General features: G+C 36.7%; 1 non-coding gene across 1 annotated transcript; it reads right to left on the bottom strand.

Annotated features, from left to right (window-relative positions):
- Positions 1–5,743: 5,743 nt before the first annotated feature.
- Trnav-cac (transfer RNA valine (anticodon CAC)) lies at positions 5,744–5,816 on the bottom strand. Its single transcript has one exon. It is a non-coding gene; the product is annotated as a tRNA-Val (tRNA).
- Between the last annotated feature and the right edge of the window lie 289 nt (positions 5,817–6,105).

Consider the following 6,105-nt stretch of genomic DNA (forward strand, 5'->3'; position numbering starts at 1 on the left):
AACAATGTTTTGTTGTTTAATTCAAAATGTTCCCATATATTGCTTTAAATAGGTTGTCTAGAAGCATCTTTTACCAACTTCATTGTTAGAAAATCCAATTACATCAAAATGATATTAACAGTCAGGACCCGAAGCCTGATTTTTCTGTTACATTCTTATTGGAATTCCATATAAACTGTAACGGGGATTGCAGGCACCGGGTCCTGACTATTAAGCTTAAATCATAGTTGAGAGTAAATTCAAAACTCTATTAGGTTATGACAATTACGAAATTTTGAATTGATTATTTACTTAAACAACAGGGTGTTCACCAGATTTAGATTTTTAAATTCCCGGTTTCCTTTCAGAACCAAAAGACTTTACATCAAATTACAATGCTTTTCAGTCTGTTTTCAGTTTTCATTAATCTTAGGATATTTCGTCTCCAAAAATTAAAATAAATAAATTACATATTTTCGTTTTATGGAAATATATTGATTATTACTGAAAGCAGGAAATGGCTATAAAATAGTAAGTTAGTTTAAAAAAGAATTACAAAAGTAAATACTATGACCAAGAATTAGCAATTGATTGATTTTTTTTGTATTTTTTTAATAAGGTGAAATTTTGTGAGAACTTTTTTTTGACCAGAAACGCTTTTTGTATCATTAATTCGTCTGTACTATTTTGGCAGTGTTACATACAAAAATGCTATAAAATATTTCAAAATCGTTGTCTACATTGCAAACTATTTTCACATGAATAATGAGTTGCACAAAGTAAACAAACTTTTATGTTTTCAACTTACTGATTATGTTTTATTTTTAGTTACAACACAAGATGTTTAAAAAAACATTATGTGCTTGCTGCAATTTTGTTCAACAAACAAACAAAATTATTTGGCTATGAAAATTTTTCAGAATTTGAATCTTACCTTTTGTATGCAAATTTGATAAGAAAACATTATTAAACACTTTTTTTAAATTTTGCTTTGCTAGAGTTCAAAATACCATGGCAGAAATAAATTGAAAACCAAGAAGCTTGAGTCTTTTGCACATAATCAAATAGAGTTTTCCCGAATAATTATTTTAGGATTACTTATATAATATTCTTATTAGAAAAAAATAGATCAATTTGTAAATTTTAACCTAACTTAATAGTCAGGACCCGGTGCCTGCAATCCCCGTTACAGTTTATATGGAATTCCAATAAGAATGTAACAGAAAAATCAGGCTTCGGGTCCAGACTGTTAATAAAATATTATCTAGGTTTGTTAGTTGAGTTCCATTTTGTCCCGCCCGTGTGGATCAATCGGACCGCGCACTGGCTCACAATCCAGAGGTTGCTCCGTGCCATACTCTAGTACACTTAGGAGCCCAGGGCGGCGAAGTCCTTGTAGTTAAAAAGGAAGACACTAGTGGTTGGTACTAGCAATGGTGGCCGACAGCTATAAAGTCAATTTCGTTTTAGTCGAGTTCCGGATTTTTTCACTGTTTTCTCGTTTTTATTTGAGTAGGCCACCTACAAGGTTCTTTTTTTACTTTATTAACAAGACCATAAGGGGTTACATAATTTAGAAAATTACAAAATTTCATATTACAGAAAATTTATTAAATCGACTAAAAAAATATTTTCAATCACTCATGAAAATTTCATGAAGATATTTCATGATTAAACTGAGTAAGAGGCGATTTAAGCTCAAAAATTTGCCATGCGCAAAGCGAACTGTCAAAATTTGTGAGCGTTTTTTTCTTCGAAACACCGAGTTGATTTACGGGTGTCACGATATCTCGAGATGGGATGGACCAAATTGGCTGAAATTTGGTTTGTAGACTCTCAAGACATATTCCGTGTGCATGACGAAGCCCGATTTTGAAATTTTATATTTTAAGGGTGCACAGCAATCAAGGAAGTTGTTGTCTTCTTATTCCAAAATTGTCAAACTTACGGACCCAATCCTGCAACAATCTGATTGTAAAAATAGTCAAACTTTGCTGTAAATTATTCTGTAGACAGTACTTTAGGGGATGAATCAAAAATGCTATCGAGTGCTCCCGTAGTTTTGAGGATACTAAAATGTCTGTAACAAAAATCTTGGTGCAAAAGCTCTGCGTGATGTGCACCGTCAAGATATACAAAAGTAAAATAAAAACGATTTTTTATATGAAATGCAAAAAATATATTTTTATCTTTTTTGCCTTTCTTACTAAAGAAAGGTATAGGGTTTGCTTTTGGCTCCGACTTCAAATCAAGCTTCGTTCTCCAATCGTTTCTCGAGAAATATTCATTCGAAAAATCATGAACGATCGATTTTCGTCGCCTCGTTGTCAAGTTGAGCTTCACATGCAGACGCGAGTAATGCTGGCGCGTATTGAGTTTTGATACCAGATTACCCCCTTTTTGTACAAGTAGCCCTATCGATTGCTCGTTCATCACACATCGCCTATCATGATTATCGATGCTAAGCTTCAGTGAAGGCAACACGACGCAAGCAGCTATCCGTTCTGAAGCCCCATAGAGTTATCTAATCCCGATCTCACGCACACTAGCTTACCATTTGTTTTTGCTGGCGACCACAAATTTTAACCTAAAATTCCATCGTGTACGTACACGCAATACATGAGCACGTAGATAGCTCTATGCTCATTCTGTTTTTTTTTTTCTTTTTTTTTCTTGCTCATTCTCTGATCGATCTCTGAGTGAACGAATTTCTGGTGAGCGTCCATGCTTCCCATGCGCCTGTGACAAGGCACATCGCGGGTTTGGTTTTCTAGCTTCAGTACGAGCCTATTTGTGTGTTAGTATTTTGGTTCATCGTACCAGTGCACCAAGACACGCGTCGGCTCGTGGGCAATGAACCCAGCGTATGAACCAAGGTGGTTCACTCGGTACGTTTGCGTTTGTCGTAGTGAAGTCTCACCGAGCGCTCAGTCGCAGTATGCTTCCCAATCCCAAAAACCTAGAGAACATGAGAGAGAAGCGTCGTCACTCAGTGCAGCGCTTGAATTACTTGTCAAATTTGAGTTTCTTCGTTTAGAAGCACATGAGCGGGAAAGAGGCGGGAGAGCGAGTTTTGTTGTATCATTTCTCTTTGAAGGTTCTCTACAAAAACCCCTAATTGCATACTACATAATTTTCTGGCTTGGCGTTTCAAAGCTTTCAAGAAATTTTAAGCGGCTTTACCGTTACATCGTTTACAACACGGCAAATTCTCGAGTGTGGAAACACTTTCTGCCAGTTATTTTGTAACCACTTTAACGCTCTGGAGCAAGACGGAATTATTTTGTTTTCTCGTTAATTCTTGATATTTAAAAAAAAAAATTAAAAAAAATGGCAGAAAACATTACGAACATCGCAAATTGTGAGCTAATTCTCTGCCTCAAAAATAATTTGGGGTTTGGGGCAAAAACCAGCGCTTTTCAGTTATATGAATAAATCATGTTGAGTTTTGAATTGATTAATGAATGAACCATTCCTTATTTTGCTATTTCTTTGAAAAGATTCAACTGCCGTTATCTTCCTTTTGTAAGAAAGGCTTTATCTAACTTTAGGTGAGATTAAATCGGGTTTTTGAAATTACCTTTTTGAAAATCTTTCTTCGTTTTGCACACGGGAACAGTTTAACGAGGCTTCAACAAAATTAATGGGAGTAATTTGAACACTTTTAGAATATTGTGATTAACATTGTTTTTATTTGAAAATAATTTACTAACAATAAAAAAATCACATTGTGAGAAAACCACTTGTTTTTTACTAGAAATATTATTTAAAGATGTAATTTTTTGAGAGAGCAGAATAAAAATATTCAAAATATCTGAAGTTTTGAAATGTCCAATAAACGAAAATAAAAAAATAAACATAGTACCGTCATCAGTAGTGACATTGAGTCTGAGGTGACTCCCTCTCAGCCCTCTCCCTTTTTATTCCACGCATTATTGATCATTCAAATTTGTATCTAGGCAATATTTTGCGGAATTTTCCATGACAAATTGTACAAAGAAAATGGTTTTTATTCGGTCATCTTTGTTTTTGTAGCTTCGATTTAGGGGTAATTTCAGAAAAGAATAAATGTAATTAAAATGTTAAATTCGGTTCGGAAAAAATTGGTCAAATATGTAATTTAGAGTCTCCCAAGGCATATTCATGACAAAATTTGATGAATATTGCGCAAATTCCCGAAAAAGACACGCGGCAAATCAGCCTCGAAACGACGCGCCGCACTGTCGGCAAATGCGCGCTATCAAATCCCATACTCCACGTTTCGTTTTTGTTGATCTTTTCTTTGAATCGCATGGTATTGTTGCCGGGTATGATTTTTATTGCACCAAAAGTGTAGAAAATCGCTGGCAACAATGTCTGCGGCATATTCTGAAATGCCGCGCGGCGTGTACCTTTGAGAGAAACGGACAATATGTTCGAAAATCCTTTGTTATCCAGCGACTTTCCGAAGAAAATATTCTATAACTCCCCGACGATTTTTTTCGATAGTTCATGGTGCCTAGTGTCAGACTTGCCAAAACTTTTTATCTTTAGTTTTGTTCTAAGAAACACACCGTGACAAGCTCAGCGCGTGAGTTTCCAAACCATTTTTGGGAATTTGTGTTCTATGAAAACATTGTTTTTGACATCCTAATCTATCATTCTAGAGGTGAGTTCCAAGATTTTGACCACTTTTTTTTGGGATGGCCTAATGTCCAGTTAAACAAATAAAAAAAAACCTTATATTAAATTTAGAGACTAATCAAAATAACTTTGGTTATATTATTTGGCTCTAGATAATTAAAAAAAATGCACCAGTTTTGTAGCAAAATCTTCTGAAAATGAATCGTGTCACAATCATCTTTCGCCGCCTTTCACTTAACTTTTTAATTAAATCACTGGTTCACGTTGGTTCTTCATCAGCAAGATTGTTCCCACCCAGCAAATAAATACCTTCCAAGTCGCACACGCGCCCTTTCTGCGCTGCCAAATTTATGCGTCTATCCGAAAGCAATAAAAATCTGGCGAATCTGGCCCTTAGGGGCTGCTGTTCCGAGCTTCGGTCTTCCGGTTCTGGCACGAGCAGCACCAAAGGTAATTAAACATTCCTTTTGCTGTTGAAGTTGAAAAGTTTGCGATTTTCCTTCGTTTTTCGAAAGGTACCTTCCTGGAGGGGCGGGAGCTGGACCCAGGGGTACGGCGGCCTCCACTGATTTTTAATGTTGATTGTTTATGTTTACTTTTAACTTCTCGTTTTAAACAGAGTGTTTTGACTGCCGGAGGAGTGTTGGGCGCCGCCCGGAAAAAGCGGGGAGGAATTCATTACACGGTCGAACGGTTTGTCATAGTCGGACTTCGTTCGGAATGTTTCCCGAAATGAACTTGAGTTAGTTTTAATTTTTTATGCAAATTGATTAAGATGTTGATTATACGGTGGCGCTTTCGTGGACGATTTATGGCCTGCTAATTCCCCCGAGGGGCTCTCTTTGTGCCGGCCGGGGGAACCTGAGATTGTTGACCGTAATCACGGAGTCCTTTTACGATAATGATGCCCCGGATTTTGGGAGGTGATGATTGGGATTGGGATCGTGCTGTGGTTTCACGGGAGTAGGGAAATTTATGGCCCAGTTTAAGGTTTTGGCAGATTGGAGAAATCAATTTAGATGAATTGGGTGTTAGTTTGGATTTAAGCAAATTTTAAAGAGCAATTTATTCTGAATAAAGATCTTGAGAAATATCAATGTGAAATCATCAACAAAATTAATTACGTGAAAAAAAACTTATCTGTTTCCGCCCGGGCTCGAACCGGGGACCTTCTGCGTGTGAAGCAGACGTGATAACCGCTACACTACGGAAACTGATGATAAATAGCGCAAGTGATCGATTTCTCAGTGATATTTTTTAAGTGATTTCATGGCTAAAGTACCCTTTTCAGTATTTTTAGTTTGATTCACTTTGTCCAAATTTAAATTTCCCACCCAAATTGCTTTCCGCTTAGTCACCCCATAATCAAACTTTGCACGTGTCCCACATGTGTCCCCCAGATCCAGTTCCACCGTTAAATACCTACTTCCTTCGGACCAAGCCAAAACCGAACAGCAAGTAATTGTCACTCGAGTCCTTCTAGAATGTGTTTGTGTGTTGTGC

The sequence above is a fragment of the Culex pipiens genome, chromosome 1 (assembly GCF_016801865.2).
Source record: "Culex pipiens pallens isolate TS chromosome 1, TS_CPP_V2, whole genome shotgun sequence".
NCBI lineage: Eukaryota > Metazoa > Arthropoda > Insecta > Diptera > Culicidae > Culex > Culex pipiens.